The following is a 24,339-nucleotide window of genomic DNA, read 5'->3' as shown; positions in this document are numbered from 1 at the left end:
AGCTTAGTTCTCAAAGTGTTTAGGAGTAGATGGATATTTGAACCCCTACGAGTTCATGTGAAGAGTGCTCTAGCTGAAAGATCCAGAGCAGCTCCAACATAGAATGTGTTTTTCAGTCCCACCCAGAGTCCCTTCTTCACCACTCTAATTGAAGTTAATGACTCTTTATGTCTTTCTTAGATCATCATGAAGCAGCTGCTGGATGCTGCCATCGATTTGAAAGCAAAGGGCATCTTCCACCGAGATATAAAAGCAGAGAACATCCTCATTGAGTCCAGCTCCGATTGCCTGCGAGTGCGCATCATTGATTTTGGATGTGTCTGCATTTGGAAGAAAGACTAAATTTACAGCCAATTCACGGGTACAGCCAACCTGTCTTGTTATCCTGCTTTTCATTCATCTGACTGTAAAATCTCTGCCTGTTCCTCATCCTTTTCTTTTTTCTGTCTCATTCTATCTGACATATTGTATGAACTTTAGCATACGCTCCTCCAAAGTTTCAAATCAGCTGGCCTCGCAACAGTCTGGCAGTTGGCATTATTATTTGAAATGCTGGATTGATTCAGGCGGTTCCACACCACAGGGCTTCGCAGAAATAAACTCTGAATCAGCTCTGTGTGGTCCAAAGGTGAGACAACGCTGGTTACAATATGCAGTTATTATGTTCCTTTCCATGTTACAGTCGATCATCGTAGATTCAAGCCTCATCGTTTCTTTGTCGTCTGTCCTCTCTCCTCACTGACTGCCAAGACTTCTTGGGGAAGTGTTTGGCTTTAGAGCCTGAGGACCGTGCCACTCTGGAGGAAATGCCGAAGCACCCCTGGTTAAACAACACTGTACCTAACCCCATCCCATCCCATCCCCAACCACCCACTGTCATCCCGACCAAAAAACCCAATCCCCAAGTCCTCCATCCCCACCATCCCACATTGTTTGGGTCCCTGCCTTCCACCCTCTGTTAATGCTTTCCTATGTTGAGGAACCTGTCTATGTTTATACACTATGTTGTTCTCCCTCATATTACCCATTTTATTTTCATTAAATATTTAAATATCCTCCTTGTCTCCACTTCATATGGTATTCTCTGTCTGAGGCTGTATCCTCCAAAGGAGAGGTCTTCAACGCGGAGGTACTGCAGGGGGGGTCGCGAAATGTTTGGTTGATTAGACAATTTTGTATATTTGTTAACATTTTTGATTTATTTTCTAACCATTTTTTTCCCCTCAAATTTAAATGTCTTCAAATACACATTAACATGCATCCTACATATTGTGAGGCTGATTTGACACTCTGCCTGACCACCTCCATCCGTCCAAGGTTAGATAAGTTGTGTGCTGCCCATCAGGGTCCGACATCTCACTAATGTGGGAGTATGTGTGGCATCCACAGAGGGCTTGAGGATTCACTGTCTCTTCTACATGTATGTTTAAAATAAAAACATGAATCTGTGAATTACTTTAATAGCTCAGTGTTGTATGCAAGATGTATGTTTATAAATAGCAGTGGCGTGGCCACCCTCTACCTTGCACATGTTTGAATTAAAAACATAAATATATGCACCCGTGTAATATTTGAATAGCTTAGTAATGAATGCAAAATAACAGGGTAGCTATGTTTATATATGGCACTAGGCCCAGTTTAATATAAAACACAATTGTATACAATATATATAGTAGGGGTTCCTACTCCATCTCTCCACCAGTTTCGGGGTCCTTGGCCTGAAACACGTTGAAGACCCCTGCTCCAAAGTATTTGGCCCCTGAATTGAGACACAGCTTTAACTCATGTACATACTTACTGTGACTCAAGGGACACTGATACTGATGGAGGATCATCTGGACTCTCCTACGAGTGATCACAGTTTGTTTTCTTTCACTTTGTAAGAAAACACACTAGATTACTAGTTGGTTCTATTACATGCAGTCAAACAGCTCATTCATTTTTTTCTATCACATCTTCATTGCAGCACACTGTCTGAAACTCTGGGCTATTGCGTTCATTTAAATGGGCTCACTCTGATATTATCCAGCTGTTGGCTTGTCGTTATTCACATAAAGCCCTGGCAGTCTGTTGCTTTATTTAGTTCTTCAGGGTGATCTCACAAAGGAACTCCATGTTGGTCTCTATCAGGTCCCTGAAGGCTAAAGATCAGAGAGAGACAGAGATAATGAGAGAGAGATAGAAATAATAATACAAATAATAATAATCATACTACTCTGGCATTTGTTTTGAGATTTCATTTCATCCCAGTCTCCTCTCCTTCCCCTATCATTACCCAAGCTGCTCCTGTAAAAGTCCTGAAAAGAGAGTAGTTATATGAAAATGCACAGAGACAATCCTCTGCTGCTCATACCTGTTGTCACTTTGGAGAAAGTGTTATGTGCCCTGGAACAACGCTCTACTCCCTCTGCTGGCACACTCTGGTAACTACAACTCATAGTGCCGTTAGTCTTAGTCTGAAATTTTACACAAAATGCAAGATCAGATGGAACTGACTCTGAATCCTGACAACTGTAACATATACTGCTTTAAAATACTCAAATATCAGAATGTGAATAATACAGATTACAGGCCCACAAAACGTTGTTCTACTGCTTGATTTGACTTTCTGATAATTAAACTTATTCCACACACTTTCCACCAAGCACCCGCAGACTCGGTCCATGCCCATTGTTACACCTGCCGAGGTATATTGCTGAAGAATGGCAAGTGTCATTGTGCCACAGTCCGGCGGGAAAGCGGTAAAACATGTTGTGAGCATTTGGGGATTTCTTTCACCTGCATTAGCATAGATGATACCAAACGTTTATCAATTTAGTAACCTCAAGCTATAGCATTGGTTTATCTAAGATCTCAACCATGTTGCATTTTTGTCGCGTCTATTTACAATGATGATTAATGAGGACGTACCGGGTTCTCGTAACAACTGCTGACAACATTTGAGGTCGGGAAGTTTGGTCTGGCATTGCTCCGTTGGGGAGAAACTATGGCCGAACAGAGCTGTTCAGACCAATCAAATTGTCAGGGCGGGCTTTATATGATGATGGACGGATGATCAACAGTGACGTAATCAACAACATCACCAAAGAGCGCTTGGGTTGAATTCGTTTTCATCTAACATACCTGCCGCTGAAGAGCTGAGATGTGTAGATGCTGCCATTGAGCCTGTTTTAGAAGACATCGACAGCTCCTTCATTTTGAAAGAGGAACTGAGAAATGCGATCAAGGCATTTGTAGATCGAATCCTGACTGCCCGGAATCCTGACTGCTGAACAAGAAGTGGAGGGACAAGCTAGGCTCCGATGTTTGTCAAGCCATTGTAATAGCTATCGTCGTGGATGAAGTTCATCTAACTGACAAATGGTAAAAGAAAGTCTTGACTGTCTGACTTAGTAAATAACTCACAATGTCGTGATATGAATCAAATGTTGTAAACATAGTATCATAGGTGTAAATGTAAGGCCTGAGCTTGTGTGTTAGACTATAAACGACAAGATGGTGTAAATGATGCAGTGTCGAGTTGAGTTTGAATGTCGGGGCTCGACACTTGGATAACACCACATGAGCAGGATGGAGGCTTGTTATGTCAAACTGATTGGTCCTATTAATTACGGTCCTGTGACAGGCCACAGACACCACCTTTTATATATTTTAGACAACTATATTTATTGGTCATGGACATGAAAAGGATTTCAAAAAGTGATATAAAAAGTGCTTACGAAGCAAATTGCAAACTTTATTTTCAACAGGGAGGAAACCTTTAACAGAACTACATTCAGTGTAGGATACCATCTGCCTCGACCAAGTGAGAGGCCAGGCCAGGCCATCAGCAGCCAACATATGGATTTAAAAAAATGATGAAATCGCATGGCTACCAATGTAATAACGTGCAACCAGGTCCGACACGGATGGCAGTAATCATGTGCAGGACATCAAGCCTTCTTACAAACTTTTCATTACTTAAATAATTCTGCACTAATTTGGAGGAACAGCTTGTTTTCATAGAAAGCTGGAATGAGATGGACACATTTATTTGCACACTTTGCGGTTATTAACCTTGCTGGAGTTTTCAAATCCAAAGGGGAATCAACAGAATCCTTGTGAGATGCAGAAGCTGGCAGAGAACTTTTACATAAAATGTGCAGGAATGTGGGAGCAGAGGTGATTGAAATATACAATTTAACACTTTACGTAATCCTTGGTTCAGTGGACCCGAACACCACCTATGTAATATAAATGTGTAGGGGGGGTGTACAGTGTACAGTCACTGAAAATATGTCATTTTATATTTTCTATTTATATGTTTTATCAAAGAAAATGAGCCAAGGCCAATGAGTCTCAGGTTGAAAAAAATATTTATTTTTCTTTTAGCAAAGAACAACATACTGTCACACCGCTGTGAGGTTTGTCTTGTCTTGGGTTTTTTGTCTCGTAACTTCCTGTTTTATTTTGAAATCCTAACTCTCCTCTCGTTTCAGGTCACTTGCCCTTCCTCATGTGTCACCGGTCTGATTGTCTCCCCTGATCCCGGATTGTTTCCACCTGTTCCCTTCACCCTCATGTGCTCATAGTCTGCGTCTCCCCTTTGTCTTGTGCCAAAGTGTTTCGTCCTTGTCCGTGCACCTAAGCCCTTTTCCACAATCATCGTTGTTTTTTTGCCTATGAGGTTTGCTATGCCACGTAAGTTGTTTTCTGTTTCCTCCTTGAGAGTGATTTTTCGTTTATTAAAGTTTTCTAGTTTAGCTTCGTTTTGTGTTGTTTGTAATCTGTTATTCTTCCTCCCTTTTGGAGCGATTTAGGTTTAGAGAGTTTTAGTTTAGTGAGCCTTTTCTTTTGTCATAATTCGGGAGCGATTTATGTTTTAAACCTTTCTTTTTCCAGTGTTTTTTTTGAATTTATTAAGGGGTTTCTTTCCCCGAGTTATTCTAGCCAGGTCGTAGATATATTAAGTGAGTTTTTCATAGCCCAATCCTTTGTCACTCTTCATAGAGGATCAGAAGTCAAAGTGTGCTGGTACGCGTAATCCTCTGCATCTGAGTCCTCATTTCAGTCCAGGCCTGACACATACAAGGGTTAAAACAAGATTTCCTGCATGAGTGAATACACTGACTCAGGTCTGGCTAGTCTTGCTCTCTTGATTGGAAGGATCCAATCAATATTAAGTGTAAATATATAAAAATATCCCCAAATGTATTAAAATGCACACTATCTGCAATTACAGCTTGACAATTCAATGGATCTATTATTGACTGCCTTCTATCCCTCGGAGTACAGGTCATATGGTTGAGTGCTAAAGGTCATCTTCATCTGCTTTCTTCTAACTTAGCCTGACTTTGTAAAACTTTGGATGAATAACAGAGCTGATGGCCGGTGTCTTTCAAAATTGACATCATTAGACGGTCATTGACACGTGGTGTAAGGCTGCGGCCTGTGATCATCGTTTCCAGCGTTGCTGCAAATATATATGTAGGTTGATGAGCTCCTAATCCTTTCATTTAAATACCTTAGCTATGATATATAACAAAGACACTACCAGCAAAACTCAATGAAAGTGTCACTGTGTTAACATAGTGAGAACAGAGCTTGTTCTAACCTGCTTCCTTCATGAGCAAAACAAACAAGTTAGGTGATTTCACACGAGACATTTACAGTAACAGTGGATCACATGACTAATGGTATATGAAAAGGGTGGTTTGTAGTGAAAAAATCCTGATAAATGGTCAATATTTAGATTTGAGGTCCTGCAGCTTTAATGCTTCGGTTCATTATGTGCTGCTAAATGTTATGTGGCTAACAAGTTCCCAATATCAACTTGTAACATGTCAATGTGCTGCTTCCAGATTAGTTTTTCTTGATCCTGTGTGACAAACAAAATCAAGTATAACCTCGGCCAAGGAGGAAATAAAAGATGTTTTGTTTGTTTGTTTGTTAGCAACATAACCGATAAGCGACTGAACGGATTACTATGGAACTTGGTAGATGGAAGTGAAATGGGTTAGTAAAAACACAATGCATTTTAGATTTTATTTTTCTTCCAATATATACGTATACCCACAATTCCACGCACTCTGCACTAGTCGCCGCTCTATTGCAGTCAGAGAGCAGCTGCTATCCAAACAAACAAAACAGGGATAAATCTGAAGAACCTGAGGACCTTCTGGATGGGAAGTTCATGTTCCAAAAAAACAAACATGGAACAATCAATAAAACCAAGGTGATATGCACACTCTGCGGGAAGGCTTTATTGTTTCACCGTAGCAATACTAGCCTCAAGTACCACCTCAACGCGAAGCATGCGTTGGTCGGCGAGGGGCGTTCAAGTGGAATGCGCCAAACCACCCTCACAGAACAACGTAGGCCCCTCACTAAGTCTGCCTATGACAAGTTGACTAGCACAGTTGCCAAATGGATTGCAAAAAGCTGTAGACCGATTAATATTGTCGAGGATGAGGGGTTCACCGAAGTTTTGCGAGTGGCAATGGGGGACCCGAGCATAAAAGCACCACAAAGACGCACAGTTATGACAAAAATCCACGAGCTGTATGAAGCTGAAAAGAAAAAAAAGGAAGATGACTTGGCTGATACGAATTATGTGGCGCTGACTGTTGATCACTGGACCTCTGTGAGTAACAAGAACTACCTGGGTGTAACTGCAGATCTAATCACAGACGAATGGAAGTTAAAGTCTGAAAATCTGCCAATGTGACAATTCTTCATGGCAACTGAGCAGCTGTGCTCTGCCTTTCTTCTTCTGCTTCCCAGTTCTTTTTCATTAAACGGCTGATTTAGCCGTTTAATGGGACAAAGCTCGATTACATCCTTCTACTTTGTCTTTCCTCCGCTACTTGTTTGTCCATCCATCCATCATCAAAGTCTACCGACAGCCTAACCTTTGGAAGGTCTTGGGGGAGTTGGAGCCAGCAAATAACAGGGCCAATATACAGACACACAACCATTCAGTCTTACATTCACACCTACAGTCAATCAACAGACTCTAGGATTCACCGCAAGCGAGTGGTGCAGTTGTTCTAACACACAACAGATGCAACAAAAACAAAAAGAAAATAAACATGTCCGGATGAAAATCTGTGCCACATGAAGAAAACACCAACGAAGAAGTCAAGAGTTTGTGGTCATAAGAGCCGACGCTGCTGTTGTCAAGTGTTTTAAATGGTGCTGTCAAACGATTAAAATATTTAATTGCGATTAATCGCATTTATGTCATAGTTAACTCAAAATTAATCGCGATTAATTGCAAATTTGTATCTATTCTTAATGTCCCTTCATTATTTTTTTCTCCATTTTTTGGGGTTTTAATGCTCTATCAACATGGAAAGTTGATTGGCTTGCTTTATGCAAATGTTTTATTTTATTGAAAAACAACATTTCCAAACAGGGCGGTACAAAATAAAATTATAAAGTGCACATTTCAGGTAAACAAGGGCTATAGTGCAGTTAAACCATGGCTTAATATTTTCTTTTCTTCAAGTTTGCTGTGAACATAGCAGTCAGGCCTCTCAAACAGACAAGCAACAAAATAACAAACAAACAAAATACACAGGCAAGTGTCGGCCTACTTTGAAACAAATTAAACACAGAAATGTGTAGGGCTATTTGAGTCCTCCCCATATTTGTGGAAAATGTATGAAATAAGAAGTACCCTATTTTGAAATAAATAAAAACATATAGCTGCAGCCTAGTAGCTTAAAAATATATATATTTAGTTGGCGAAATATTCAAACAAAAAGCGAGAGCAGGTCAGACTGGAGGCAAACACAGATACTGAAACTCGACAGAAACCAACTGCAGCTACTGCTCTGATCGAGAAGCTGAGGCGCTGATCTCTGATCAGCTGAGACCAGAGAAACTCTGTGTTTTCACTGTTTTCATAGTTAAGAAGCAGTGAGTCATTGAGCTCTGATCTCACTGTGTCTCTCTGAGCGAGTGCGCGGGGGCAGGGGGCGGAGCTACGGTGCGCTATCTTGAACCACACACACACACCCACACACGTGCCCGCTCCTTGTACATCATCCTGATACGATGATGTTTTAAAAAATTATTGTGACTTAGTCAACCACAAACATGCAATAGAGTGTGTCACACGGCGAAAGCGTGAGAGTTGGCAGCTCTGCGTTAATCTTGCGATAAAAAAATTGATGGCGTTAAAATGGGTTTGCGTTAACGCCGTTAATAACGCGTTAAACTGACAGCACTAGTTTTAAACAAAATCAGTTGATCTCTGCTGAGGAATAATATGTTGCATTCTGCCTCTGCCTGCTGCACCAGGCCTCCCCAGAATGCTGTTGAGAATTGAATGCTGTTGTAACCCCCTCCTGTGTTGTGCATGTGGAAGAGGCATTATGGTTGTGCATTATGGAGAACCAATTCTCCAGAGATCCTCTACAAGACATGTCTGAAAACGGTTTAACCAACCTGAGTCTAATCTGCACATCTTTTGACTGTGAGAAGAAGCTCCCTTGTGTGTAAAAGTATATTTCATGAACAAAACCAAAAACTGTTAAGGGAGAATGTGTCTTTCAAAAGTAATGGCAGTTGGCGTGTGTCACCGAGTCAGGAGACAGAGCGGGCTGCATTGATCGTACACAGCACTCCACAGCGAGACTCGCTGGCCTCTGTGGCAGACATGTCTCTTTAGATTAGAACCAGCGCACTCGTTCACACCGGCGAGGCTGATCCGAGGCCACTGGTATAAGCCGGGCGGCTCCTCGCATAGGCGACATAGGCGGTTGCCTAGGGCGCAAAATGCAGAGAGCACCGGAGATAGAATTGCCACGAAAGCAGTCTGTGTGTGTGTGTGATCCAGCTAATACTCATGTTGTGGTGACCTAAATCTGTTTACACAGTTTCATAAAGGGAACAAAAAAGCACGTTCCCATTATGGAAATCATTACAATTTAAGGTATAGACACACCCATTTGAATGGTTCATGCTAGGTTATGTTTAAGTTTAAGTTAACATTAGGGTTAGAGTTAGGCACTTAGTAACTATTGTTGAGGTTAAAATAAGTTGAAGGGAAATTTATGTAAGTCAATGTAATGTCCAATAAAGTAATGGTGACGTGTGTGTGTGTGTGTGTGTGTGTGCGCGTGTGTGTGCATGTGTCTGTGTGTGTGTGCGTGTGTGTGTGTGTGTGTGTGTGTGTGTGTGTGTGTGTGTGTGTGTGTGTGTGTGTGTGTGTGTGTGTGTGTGTGTGTGTGTGTGTGTGTGTGTGTGTGTGTGTGTGTGTGTGTGTGTGTGTGTGTGTGTGTGTGTGTGTGTGTGTGTGTGTAATTTGTACTTTTTAAAGACCATTTTGAGCATAGACCATACAGAGTGAGGACATTTTTGCAAAGGGAGAACATTTTTGTCCGGTCCCCGCGTTTTCAAAGGCTGGTTTGACGGTTAAGACTTGGTGTGAGTGTTAGAATGAGCGTAAGGTTAGGCATTACAAGAACTCAAATAATACCCGTCAGATATCAAAACACATTTGGGTAAATTGATGACAGAGAGAGTAATTTTTATTCTTTAATATTGATGAATGAAGAAAAAATTGGGCTCCAGCGAAAGGGGCTCTTTTCTCATCCAGGGCAAAAGGGCAGGTGCTTAGGCACCACTAGGGGTCTCTTTGTGCACGTGCCTGCAATCATTAATACTTTTCTCTCTCCCCCCCCCCCCCCCCACCCCGTCAACCAAAGATTCCTGTTTCTGAGGCAGCAGAGCAAAGAGCTGGACAAGCTGAAAAACCAGAACTCCTACATGGTGTAGGAGAAGAAAGGACTTGGACGGACGGATTCAAATATTGATAAAAAAGAGGAGTAGACATGGACAGAGAGTTGCTGCAGCCGGTTTCTTCTTCTTCCCTGTAAAAGCAGCAGCAGACTTGGTGAAGCTTCACCATCCTGATTGTCATCTTTTCATTCTTTTTTTTATTTTTAATTGTTCCTATGTCCACCTCATGGATTGCCCTTGCTGAAAGGTGAAACTGAGTTGGACATGGAGGACCTGAGGCTCTTTTCAAACAGCACCTTTTCGGACTGTGAATGTTGGCTTGTGTGTATTGTATTGGGTTACCTTGTTTTTCTGGTATGTTTATTTGATGTGTAGTAGTCAGGAAGAGATTCGCTCTTGGAAAACTGAACTAAAATAAATCATCTCATAATAATAATAATTGGTTTAACAAAATCTTCGGGGGGTTGGGGAGAACAAACGCATTCACTCCCCAACTGTATGAAATGGACTAGGTCATGTATTAAAATGTACGGATTCAATTGCAGTGATGTTACTAATGTTCTTTATTTTTTATTCCACCGTGATCGTAGGTGGTTTTACCATCTTGTCCTCAAGCTGGTTTGTCCTACATGTCGTGACATGAGATCAGCGAAGACCCCTGACGAGATCTTGCTTTCAGGAATAACCAATACACAGAGAGGCTGTGGTTAGTTATGTCATACACATCCAGATTTTTCGAAGCCAAGCAAAGATTGTGTAAAGCAAAAGAGAAGTGACTGAATTTACATGATGTAAAACTAAATTATTGTTGCACATGATTGATTATGTCCTCGTAGTCATAACGACAAAGATGGATGGAAAGATGTTTTATTTTTTTAAACAAGGAATCTCAAGCTTCGCTCTCCCTTTTTATATGATGACATCACATTAAACTGCAGTCTGACACTTAAGCACACATAAAGCAGATTCCCTTGGTCTCTTGGCTATTGTTTTTCATTGTCCTTAAAAATAGTTTCAACCAGATCTGATGTGCACACTTTTTGGGGTAGGCGTGGATGTTGGGGGCTTTGTATTCCATAAAATATGAGAATAAAATATACCACCTATTCTGCTTTACATTTATTTACTGTAGGATCAGCCTGTAACAGTGTGGGTGTGTGAGCTGAATATCTTGACTGAATATTATGTTGAATTATGCATTTAAAAGATGTCTTAACTGCAATTATACATCTAGAAACATGATGATGATGGAGAGAAATGCAATTTAATCAGAACATAACAGAGTACAGTTCCTTCTCTGGCCACGAGATGGTGACCCTGAGCTATGTTCCCTTGAATCTGCTGCTGCTCATGTGTGTTTTGTCCTCTTAAATCCATCAGATTAAAAAACCTATTACTGCACATGTCACATGTATAAATATGAGGCCTGAACATGAGCAGACTGCTGGATCAAATCAAAATGAGTTTGACCTGTGTAATAATCCCGGGTCAGCTCCTGATAAACACTGGGCTGCACAGATTGGAACACTTCAGCAGCTTTTGCTGCTTGCACAGCTTCACAAGCCGGTGAGCCTCCTGTCCCTCCTGTCCCCCCCATCTTTATTAATCTGTAACCTCACTAAATGAGGAGTTTGGTAACTAACGATAAGCAATTATCCTTTCATGGTGAAATATAAAACCTGATGTATGTTTATAACAAACAATTTCATTTTATTTAAAAAAAATTCACTTGATACATTATCTCCAGGCGCTATACAGAGTACAAATACAAAGTAGTTTCTTCTGTGACGTTCTGTCATTTTAGTTTGTGGATTTCCGTCTCTTTGTGTTTTCTTTTTCCTGTTTTATTTTGTAGTCTTGTTATCCTTTAGTGTTTTCCAGCTTCTTGGGTGTGTCACTTCCTGTCTTGGTGATTGTCTTCCCAAGTCCTCATGTGTTGCACCTGTGTCTCTTTTTAAGCCTCTGTGTTCCCCTGTTTCCTTTGTCGTTCGTTACTCGTTTTACACGTTCTCTTATGGGTTGTCGTGTCTTGCTGTCTCGTCTAGTTTTCCCATCCTGATGTTCCGTGTTCCCTGTGCGCCTTGCTGCTCAGCTTAGACTCTCCTTATATTCAAATTGTATTTTCTGTTCATCCTCTGCATCCTGGGTCCATCTCCATCCACATAACCTGACATCTTCCACGTCTCAGGCTGGCTTCTTCCTGGCTGTCTCCACTCCTCTGTGCTCTCCTCTGGACCCCACACCTGAGCTCCAGGTTTAATGAGGGCGGAGGCATTGGCACCTCCCCCAGAAGTGCCTTCTGGGAGATTTAGTCCTCCCGGCAGCCATCTTGTGGCGTGGTGGCCACTCGCAGGGTGAGGAACCTTACTGCACTCTATCACACGCCCTCTTGTGAAGCCACAACGCACATGTAGACTATTCCGGCAGGCTCATGGAGTCTGATAATAATCCGACCAAGAAGTACCGTACATATTGCAGTATACATATAAATGGGTGGGTTGGGGAAAGAGGATTTGGGAAGTGGGGAGTTGGGGCTGGTTGGTTTGGATGTGGTGAGATTGGGGATGGGGGAGTTGAGTATATGGAAGTTGGTGCTGAATGGTCTGGATAGGATGATATTGGGGATGGGGGAGTTGGAGATGGATGGTTTGGATATTATGAGGTTGGGGATGGGGGAGTTGAGGATAGGGGAGTTGGGGCTGAATGGTCTGGATAGGATGATATTGGGGATAGGGGAGTTGGAGATGGGGGAGTTGGGGATGGATGGTTGGGATCTGGTGAGGTTTGGGATGGGGGAGTTGGGGCTGGGTTGGTTGGGAATGGGCTGGTATAGGGCTAACTAACCAGCGGTGCTGCTTCAGTTCCTCCAAAGTGGCCCGCTTCTTAGGGTCTAAAACCAGACACTTTTTCAAGAAGTCTTGGCAGTCTGTGAGGAGAGAGGACAAACGATAAGGAAACGATGAGGCTTGAATCTACAGTGATCGACTCTAACATGGAAGTACCATAATAACCGTACATTAAAAACCCGCATTGTCTCACCTTTGGATCCAAACCAGATTTGGAAATTAGGCCTGATAATGTCCCTGGTGTGGAACCACGCGTCTCCAGTCAGCATTTCAAATAGAATTGCTGCCATCTGCCAGACTGTCGTGGGGCCAGCCATGTATCTGCCTTTCATTGAGAACTCTGGAGGGGCGTATGCAAAGGTTCCTACAATATACCAGAGAGAAGGAGACAGAAAAAAACTAAGGATGATGAACAGGCAGAGATTTTACAATCAGATGAATGAAGAGCAGGATAACAAGACAGGTTGGCTGTACCAGAGAATTGGCTGTAGACGCAGTTTTCCCTTCTATTGCAGCCACATCCAAAATCAATGATTCGCACTCGTGGTCCATCGGAGCTGGGCTCAATGAGGATGTTCTCTAATTTTAAATCTCGGTGGAAGATGCCCTTTGCTTTCAAATCGATGGCAGCATCCAGCAGCTGCTTCATGATGATCTGAGAAAGAGGTAGAGTCACAAATGAGTTAGAGTGGTGAAGAAGGGACTCTGGGTGGGAGTGAAAAACACAGTCTATGTTGGAGCTGCTCTGGATCTTTCAATCAGAGCACACTTCACATGAACTTGTAGGGGTTCAAATATCCATCTATTTCTGAGCACTTTGAGGACTAAGCTGAGGTCAAAAGGCCTTTCTTATTTTCCGGGACCAGCAGTTGTAAAAACGACCTGGCACAAGGTCCTTCTAAAGGCTGTTGTGTAGCTATAGTTTTCTCAACTTTTCAGCCACTAATATATCCCTTAATTACAACTCAAGTTCCCTCGATAAAAGTAAACGTTTCTAAAGAGTGAATCTCCAATAACATATTTGACAAATTTAAAATGTTAGTTGTGATTGGACCAACATGTAATATGGGTGTCATAGCAGCCAAACACTCGCCACTGAAAATGATGATATTCAAAATGATGACCTTTTCAGTTGTAGTCTGGGAATACAGTAAAACGCCAGTACCTTTGCATGGTTCTCAGCCAACGGACCACAGTTCTTTTTTACGAGGTGCAGCAGATCTGTAGAGTCGACTGGCCTCTCCATGACCAGAAGAACCTCTTGTTTCAGGTCGTACCAGTCCAGTAATGACACGGCTGCAGATCTTCCCACAGTCACTGGTTCGCCTGCAGCTCTCTGCATGAGCAGCACCTCCTTGGGAATCAAACGTGATCTCCCATTTATCATCTAAAGGAAAAATATTCGTTTGTATCTCTTCAACAAAAAGGAAACAACAAAAGCATAAAAGTCACAGAATGATTTCAACAGTTGGTGCTGAGGCAACAGATCACTCACCACTCTTTGACGGGGAACAGACGATTTGGGGATGTGTTTTATCGCCACCTACAAGAAAGATCACAAACACTTTGGTTAGTCCAAGGGATGAAGTCAGATTATGTATGTGAGATGTGAGAACATTATATTACATTATTTGTAATCACATCATATTATGTACTTACTAGTAAATCATCAGACCTTCTGATGCCGGCGTAAACTGTGCCAAAGCCTCCTTTACCAAGTCGTTCACGCTCCACGTACTTGGCCTCAAAGTCAGCTGCACCAATGAACACAGACACAGACACATGGTTTAATATAATTGTGATTCTAATGTAACATTTTTTTTCCATGACTGACATTTTGATATAGTAACCCATCATCCACTTTTTCATATTTGTAAGGCTTTCAACGACCACATTTTAACATATGGAGTGTTTTCAGTGGAGAGAAATTATCAGATAGATTCATGAAAACTTAGTAAAATCCAACTGCCTGACAGGTGGCTGAAAGATAAATATTCGCCTGAATCATTTAATTTACATCTCATATCTAGTCTGTTTAATCTGTGTAATCAATATTTACATGTAATCCTCAGGAAGACGGTCAATAATTAAATTGCTCAAAATGTAGAATTATTCATTTAAGTTGGACAAGAACGTTTTTAAAACAACCTTAACAACATCACTAAAAGAAAAACGGAAATTCCTCCGAACTTGAGTCAACACCAATACCCATTTTAACATGATCATATTGCTTCCATGCAAACATCAACACAATTTATTAAAAAGAAAAGTCACCTCTGCTGGTGTGGCCTGACAACACCGTGCTCTTGTCAGTGGAGCTGTTGACTTTGGACACTGACTCTAAGGTTGATAGATCAGAGTTAGTGCTGGCATCAGGGCCCTCACCATCCCTCTGCTTCTGCAGTGGAGGTTCATTTTCAGTTGTGGCCTTCTGCTTGGTGATCCTCCTCTTGGCCTTAATCACAGGCTGATTACTCGCCAAGATGGGGACGGGTGACTGCGGGGGGACAAACCTCTCTGCAAAAGAGGCAAGAAAATAGTGAGCATCAACCTGTTGTCTATATATAGTCATGTTTGAATCGTATGACCACATAAGGTGGATGACATTGGATGACTCTGCAAAATTCTGTATCACAATCAACATTGCTTTGTAATTTTAAACAACAACATTTTAAAACTAAGTTCTTATTCCTTTAAGCTGGAAAAGCCAGTGTTTAAAACACCGTGAAAAACATCATGAGAGAAAACTGAAATACCTCTGAGCTGGAGTCAAAACAATCTCCATTTTAACGTGATCATATTGCTTCCATGCAAACAGCAGCACATTTTCTTTAAAAGTAAGTCACCTGTGCTGGTGTGGCCTGAGTCGGTGCAGGCATCAGGGACCTTTCGACCCCTCTTCCGTTGGAGCTTATTTTCCGTGGTGGCCTTCCTTTTGCGGTTCTTAGTCACAGACTGATAACTCCCCAAGATGGCGATGGGTGACTGCGGGGGGCCAATCCTCTCTGCAAAAGAGGCAAGAAAACAGTGAGCATCAACCTGTTGACTGCATGTAGTGAGGTTTGAATCCTATGACCACATAAGGTGGATGACATTGGATGACTCTGTATCACAATCAACATTGTTTTATAATTTTAAACAACAACATTTTAAAACTAAGGTCTTACATTATGTGAACATGGCAACTGTTGTTTGGTTAAGGTTATTGAAAGTACTGTTTACTATTCACAATGACTGTGGCTATTATCCTCCACAGTGAACGAGTAAAGGCATATTATCAAGAGCCTGCAAATGAAATCCAGGAGATCAAGTCTGTTGATCATTTATAATCTTGAAATCATGTTTTATTAATGCAAGTGAAAATAAAGTGACAGTGGAGCACGAATGATATCCACTTTTTCCTATAAAAGTGACTGTGTAGCAAGATTTGTCCTGAAACAAGTGTCTTTATCACGGCACAAGAATGAATGAGGCACGTTACTGCACTAAAGTAATCCTAAATTTAAAGAAATACTTGAAATAAAATGATTTATGCTGGAAGTAGGTTGACATATTAAGAACGTCTTGTGAGACCTCAAACTTATTGACGGAAAAATAAGCTGAAGTCAAGAATTAGTCTGATACCCAAGTGCCAATAAAACTAAACATCATCTTGTATTCATACTTAAAGATTAGTTGTTGGTGTCAATATTTGTATCTAATCCTACGAAAGAAAGTCAATAATTATGTCTCTCAAATGTAGAATTATTATTTAAGCTGGACACGCCAGTTTTTAGAACAAAGTAAAAAACATCACGAGAGAAAACTGAAATACCTCTGAGCTGGAGTCAACACAATCTCAATTTTAACATGATCATATTGCTTCCATGCAAACAGCAGCATATTTTCTTTAAATATAAGTCACCTGTGCTGGTGTGGCCTGAGTCGGTGCAGGCATCAGGGACCTTTCGACCCCTCTTCCGTTGGGGCTTACTTTCCTTGGTGGCCTTCCTTTTGCGGGCCTTAGTCACAGACTGATAACTCGCCAAGATGGCGATGGGAGAGATTGGGGTTCCAAACATATCTACGAATGAGAAAAGACCTGTTGACTGCGTACAGTGAGGTTTGAATCCTATGACCACATAGGGTGGATGACATTGGATGACTCTGCAAAATTCTATATCACAATTAACATTGTTTTGTAATTTTAAACAACAACATTTTAAATCTAAATTGTTAAATTATGTGAACATGGCAACTACTGTTTGGTTAAGGGAATTTACATTTGGGTAAATTACCTGAATATAGGTCGGTCGAGAGTCCGTAGCAAACTGGTTTGGTGTGAGTAGAGGTCCAGCAAGGAGATAGAACCAGTGATCACAAAGTCTGGGATGGGAGATACAAGTGCATAACAGTGACACAGTGATACATAAGTGATGGAGGCATATGCTTGAGAATACAGAACAACATAGGAAAAGGACTTTTATAACATAGCTCCTCACTCAGTAGCAAAAACCTGCCTTTAAACTTAAAGAGAGGTTTAATGACCAAATCTGCCTATGAACTTAAAAAATTGCTGATGTGACATTTATTGTGATCATTCTTGATATATCAACCAGCCCTTGGACAATGTTTAGAATTCCAAATTGTCAATAAGTGACAAATAAAACAGGATTAAAAAAATAATTCCTGCATGAGTGAATACACTGACTCAGGTCTAGTTAGTCTTGCTCTCTTGATTGGAAGGAGTCGATCAATATTAAGTGTAATTAAATAAAGAATGTTGGAAAATATCATATTTATATACTTCTTACTAGGCTTGTTGCTTTGGGAGATTTTGCATCATCATCATGCTGATATGATGATGATGGTGAAAGAACAGAAGCAGGAGGGTATTTACATTTGGGTAAATTACCTGAATATAGGTCGGTCAAGAGCCTGTAGCAAACTGGTTTGGTGTGAGTAGAGGTTTAGCAAGGAGAGAGAACCAGTGATCACAAAGTGTGGCGAGAGGAAATATAACTGCATAACAGTGACACAGTGATACATAAGTGATGGAGGCAGATGCTTGAAAATACAGAACAACATAGGAAAAGGACTTTTGTATCATAGCTCCTCACTCAGGAGCGAAAATCTGCCTTTAAACTTAAAGAGAGGAGTATTGATCAAATCATGAATAAAAGTGCATAGCAGTGACACAGTGATCCATAAGTAATGGAGGCAGATGCTTGAAAATACAGAACAACATAGGAAAATTACTTTTATAACATAGCTCCACACTCAGTAGCAAAAATCTCCCTTTAAATGTAAAGAGTAATGACCAAAACTGCCTATAAACTTTAAAAAAAATCTGATGTGAAATTTATCATGATAATTCTTGATATATCAACCAGCCCTTGGACAATGTTTAGAATTCAAAATTGTCTTGCTCTCTTGATTGGAAGGAACCAATCAATATTAAGTGTAAACATATACATATGTTCCCTAAATAAGGTATTAAAATGCACATGGCCTGCAATTACAGCTGGACAATTCAATGTTGATGAGCTGTTAATCATTTCATTTAAATACCTTAGCTATGATATATAACAAAGACACTACCAGCAAAATTCCATGAAAGTGTCACTGTGTTATCATAGTGGGAACAGAGCCTGTTCTAACCTGCTTCCTTCATGAGCAAAACAAACACAACAAGTTTATTAAAAACATCAATAAATACAAACAAAAATGAAATCAGTTCATAGCTAAATTGAGACAATAATAAATAGACCAAACAATAAAAAAATCTTAACTTCTTGTCATAGAATCTTAAATTCATAATAAAAAAAATTATAATTGACAGCTTATGACCATTTTTATCACGACTGGTCCACTGGAGGCTTGAATTAAACAGGGCAGCTCTTTCAGCTTAAACTTGTGTGGTGTTCGTGTTTTGGTCACTCAGCCTGGTCTGATGGACCCACCACATTATTCGGTCTTTCAATCAATGCAGCTACATCAATATATGTAAAATATGTTAACTTTATCCCAATTACAAGCAATATAAACAGTATATATGGTTAATATTTGTCATTTACCCCTGTTAAATCACATTTATGAATAAAAGTGCTTTACGTTTTTTGTGATAAAATAAAATTATACAAAGAAACATCAATTACAATCAAGATATGATTGGAAAAAACGAATATGAATCAAGGTTTTTCATCAGTGTTGAGGGATATTTCTTGAACTTTATTAGAAATGAAACACACTCATGTCAGTCTACATGAGAAATTATTTTTGAAGAGAGAAAAATCTTTGGAAGACAATGAAGGGGAAGAGTTTAGAGAATATGAAGATCCTGTTTCTATCAATTCCGAGTCTGAGTGAGTTTGAAGAAGACGATGAGATTGACCATCGGCCAGCTACATAAAAAGTTCATCTGCAGCCAGTCCCAAATCCAGGCCAGACCATCAGCAGCCAACATATGGATGACAAAAAATGATGAAATCGCATGGCTACCAATGTAATAACGTGCAACCAGGGCCGACACAGATGGCAGTAATCATGTGCAGGACATCAAGCCTTCTTACAAACTTTTCATTACGTAAATCATTCTGCACTTATTTGGAGGAACAGCATGTTTTCGTAGAAAGCTGGAATGAGATGGACCAAACCCATTTATTTGCATACTTTGGGTTATTATCCGTGCTGGAGTTTTCAAATCCAAGGGGGAATCCACAAAATCCTTGTGAGATGCAGAAACTGGCAGAGAACTTTTACATAAAATGTGCAGGAATGTGGAGCAGAGATGCTTGAAATGAACAATTTAACACTTTACGTAGTCCTGGGTCCAGTGGACCCGCACACCACATATGTAATATAAATGTGAAGGGGGGATGTACAGTGAACAGTCACTGAAAATATGTCATTGTATATGTTCATCACAGAAAATGAACCAAGGCTCAGGTTGAAAAAAATATTTATTGCATCATTTTTTCTTTTAGTAAACATTGAAAACGGGTCCCACAGACCTGTACACCATACAAGGGTTGAGTAACACACTGTGCTGGTCAAAGTTGAAACACTAATGAGTTCATGTTTGAAGATCAAATCCATCATTCTACCACGTTTTCAAGTCATGGCCCAATCAGTCCACACTGAGAGAGATTCCTCCTGACAGAGAGCACATGGGTCTGTTGCTGTTTATCCTGTTGCCTGATGGTGAGTTAATATATTAAAATGTCAGTTCTCGAAGAAAAAAAACTAAATATTAAGTTAGAGGTAGTGATGCCATCTTTTTTTCACATCTATATTAAACCATGTGTCTGTGTCTGTGTTCATTGGAGCTCAAACAAATACTTATCTTTCAGCTCCCTGTCAGGTGGATGGATTTTACTTCGTGAAGCTATATGAGGATTTCTCGCCACTGAGCTATTTCCACGACATCTGAAAAGACTACATATGTCGAAATGTGGTGGTTGAAAGCCTTAGAAATATGAAAAGGTGGATGATGAGTTAATATATCAAACTGTCAGTCCTGGAAAAAATATTTTTTTTAAGTTAGAGGTAGTGATGCTTCTTTTTTTTCCCCCAAACTATATTAAACCATGTGTCTTTGTCTGTGTTCATTGGTGCAGTCGACTATGAGGTCAAGTACCTGGAGCTTGAAATACTTGGTAAAGGAAGCTTTGGCTCAGTTTATGCCGGCCATAGGAGGTCTGATGATTTACTAGTAAGTACATAATCTGATGTGATAAAATTATTTAATATAATATTCTCACATCACACATATGTGCTCTGACTTCATCCCTGGAACTAACCAAAGTGCTCATGATCTGTCATGTAGGTGGCGATAAAACACATCCCCTAATCGTCTGTTCCGCCTCAAAGAGTGGTGAGTGATCTGTTGTCTCAGCACCAACTGTTGAAATTAATTGTGTGACTTTTATGCTTTTGTTGTTTCCTTGTTGTTGATGATATACACACACATATTTTTCCTTTAGATGTTAAATGGGAGGCCACACAGTATTCCCAAGGAGGTGCTGCTCATGCAGAAAGCTGCAGGCGAACCAATGACTGTGGGTTAATGGACTGGTACGATCTGGACCAAGTGTTTATACTGGTCATGGAGAGGTCTATGGAACTGCTGTGCTTCATAAAGGAGAACTGTGGTCCGATGGCCGAGGCTGTTGCAAAGGTACTGTTGTTTTATTCTTTGTGTGAGCTGTTTCTCAGACTACAACTGAAAAGGTCGTCATTTTAAATATCATCCCTTTCAGTGGAGAGTGTTTGGCTGCTATCACACCCATATTTAATTTGGGTCCAATCACAAATATGGCGACGCCTGCGATTTCTGGCAGGCAACTCGAGCTGCGCTGCGCCAATCATGTGACATACATCATGTGACATACATCATGTGACATACATCATGTGACATACATCATGTGACATACATCATGTGACATACCTCAATCTCCACAGCCATCTATAATACACACCCACCGTATCAGGTGGTCTATTTAACCAGAGAGACATTACCAGTCAACCCCTCTTGATCGCACTGCTGCTGCAGTATTGCTACCTGTTGCTTCAGCTCCTTCATCACCCCAGCATCCACCTGTAGGCTCCAACTGGGGGTTTCAAGTATTTGGTCATCACTCCCATCATTCCTGTGTAATCATATGGGGGAGTGATTAAGTTGGAGCCTAGACGCCAAACACTAAATCTGTTGTAATAAATATATTACATGATCGAACGTGAGTTGTCTGACTGAACTAACATTTTAAATATGTCTATTAAATTATTTGGGATTCACTCTCTAGAAACCTTCACCTTAAAGAGGGAACTTGAGTTGTAATTAATGGATATATCATTGACTGAAAAAAGATAAAACTTTTTCAGCACAAATACCTTTTTGACATTTTCAGTGTTACGGGTCCACAGATTGGGACCACAGCAGCAAAGTTAATCTGTAGAAAACAGGACGAATGCAGCAGCAAAAATGACACGATGCATTCATTTCCTTATCCAGACAGCATCTGGCATGTGGGCGGATGTTACCCCCAAAGAGACAGTACAGGGTGCAACTGCTCCCGTGCCAAATGTTCCACCTGGGTGCTGCGGTCATTCACTGATCTCAATACTGATATTATTAGGAATAACCTTAAATTAAATGATTAAAAGCTACACAACAGCTACACAACAGCCATTAAAAAGACCTCGTGTCAGGCCTTTTTTACAAATGCTCGTCCAATAAATAAGAAAGGCCTTTGGACCTCAGCTTAGTCCTCAAAGTGTTTAGGAGTAGATGGATATTTGAACCCCTACGAGTTCATGTGAAGAGTGCTCTAGCTGAAAGATCCAGAGCAGCTCCAACATAGAATGTGTTTTTCAGTCCCACCCAGAGTCCCTTCTTCACCACTCTAATTGAAGTTAATGACTCTTTATGTCTTTCTTAGATCATCATGAAGCAGCTGCTGGATGCTGCCATCGATTTGAAAGCAAAGGGCATCTTCCACCGAGATATAAAAGCAGAGAACATCCTCATTGAGTCCAGCTCCGATTGCCTGCGAGTGCGCATCATTGATTTTGGATGTGTCTGCATTTGGAAGAAAGACTAAATTTACAGCCAATTCACGGGTACAGCCAACCTGTCTTGTTATCCTGCTTTTCATTCATCTGACTGTAAAATCTCTGCCTGTTCCTCATCCTTTTCTTTTTTCTGTCTCATTCTATCTGACATATTGTATGAACTTTAGCATACGCTCCTCCAAAGTTTCAAATCAGCTGGCCTCGCAACAGTCTGGCAGTTGGCATTATTATTTGAAATGCTGGATTGATTCAGGCGGTTCCACACCACAGGGCTTCGCAGAAATAAACTCTGAATCAGCTCTGTGTGGTCCAAAGGTGAGACAACGCTGGTTACAATATGCAGTTATTATGTTCCTTTCCATGTTACAGTCGATCATTGTAGATTCAAGCCTCATCGTTTCTTTGTCGTCTGTCCTCTCTCCTCACTGACTGCCAAGACTTCTTGGGGAAGTGTTTGGCTTTAGAGCCTGAGGACCGTGCCACTCTGGAGGAAATGCCGAAGCACCCCTGGTTAAACAACACTGTACCTAACCCCATCCCATCCCATCCCCAACCACCCACTGTCATCCCGACCAAAAAACCCAATCCCCAAGTCCTCCATCCCCACCATCCCACATTGTTTGGGTCCCTGCCTTCCACCCTCTGTTAATACTTTCCTATGTTGAGGAACCTGTCTAAGTTTATACACTATGTTGTTCTCCCTCATATTACCCATTTTATTTTCATTAAATATTTAAATATCCTCCTTGTCTCCACTTCATATGGTATTCTCTGTCTGAGGCTGTATCCTCCAAAGGAGAGGTCTTCAACGCGGAGGTACTGCAGGGGGGTCGCGAAATGTTTGGTTGATTAGACAATTTTGTATATTTGTTAACATTTTTGATTTATTTTCTAACCATTTTTTCCCCCTCAAATTTAAATGTCTTCAAATACACATTAACATGCATCCTACATATTGTGAGGCTGATTTGACCCTCTGCCTGACCACCTCCATCCGTCCAAGGTTAGATAAGTTGTGTGCTGCCCATCAGGGTCCGACATCTCACTAATGTGGGAGTATGTGTGGCATCCACAGAGGGCTTGAGGATTCACTGTCTCTTCTACATGTATGTTTAAAATAAAAACATGAATCTGTGAATTACTTTAATAGCTCAGTGTTGTATGCAAGATGTATGTTTATAAATAGCAGTGGCGTGGCCACCCTCTACCTTGCACATGTTTGAATTAAAAACATAAATATATGCACCCGTGTAATATTTGAATAGCTTAGTAATGAATGCAAAATAACAGGGTAGCTATGTTTATATATGGCACTAGGCCCAGTTTAATATAAAACACAATTGTATACAATATATATAGTAGGGGTTCCTACTCCATCTCTCCACCAGTTTCGGGGTCCTTGGCCTGAAACACGTTGAAGACCCCTGCTCCAAAGTATTTGGCCCCTGAATTGAGACACAGCTTTAACTCATGTACATACTTACTGTGACTCAAGGGACACTGATACTGATGGAGGATCATCTGGACTCTCCTACGAGTGATCACAGTTTGTTTTCTTTCACTTTGTAAGAAAACACACTAGATTACTAGTTGGTTCTATTACATGCAGTCAAACAGCTCATTCATTTTTTTCTATCACATCTTCATTGCAGCACACTGTCTGAAACTCTGGGCTATTGCGTTCATTTAAATGGGCTCACTCTGATATTATCCAGCTGTTGGCTTGTCGTTATTCACATAAAGCCCTGGCAGTCTGTTGCTTTATTTAGTTCTTCAGGGTGATCTCACAAAGGAACTCCATGTTGGTCTCTATCAGGTCCCTGAAGGCTAAAGATCAGAGAGAGACAGAGATAATGAGAGAGAGATACAAATAATACATGGGGGGGTCAAAGGTAGATAGACAGAGAGGAGGATTTTAATTTCAGTACATTTCAATACAGGCCTAGTTTGAAACAAAAAATACAGACTAAATGCAGTAATAAATGGTTATGCTATATTCATACTACTCTGGCATTTGTTTTGAGATTTCATTTCATCCCAGTCTCCTCTCCTTCCCCTATCATTACCCAAGCTGCTCCTGTAAAAGTCCTGAAAAGAGAGTAGTTATATGAAAATGCACAGAGACAATCCTCTGCTGCTCATACCTGTTGTCACTTTGGAGAAAGTGTTATGTGCCCTGGAACAACGCTCTACTCCCTCTGCTGGCACACTC

General features: G+C 40.8%; 1 long non-coding RNA gene across 1 annotated transcript; it reads left to right on the top strand.

The window, feature by feature from the left end:
• Positions 1-19,971: 19,971 nt before the first annotated feature.
• Positions 19,972-20,778, top strand: LOC133953227 (uncharacterized). The gene is made up of 3 exons (XR_009920674.1): positions 19,972-20,268; positions 20,383-20,430; positions 20,540-20,778. It is a non-coding gene; the product is annotated as an uncharacterized LOC133953227 (long non-coding RNA).
• The last annotated feature ends 3,561 nt before the right edge of the window (positions 20,779-24,339 follow it).

This window comes from Platichthys flesus, chromosome 5 (assembly GCF_949316205.1).
Source record: "Platichthys flesus chromosome 5, fPlaFle2.1, whole genome shotgun sequence".
NCBI lineage: Eukaryota > Metazoa > Chordata > Actinopteri > Pleuronectiformes > Pleuronectidae > Platichthys > Platichthys flesus.
Note: the sequence above shows the minus strand (reverse complement) of the source record. Positions and strands in the feature narration are given on the sequence as shown.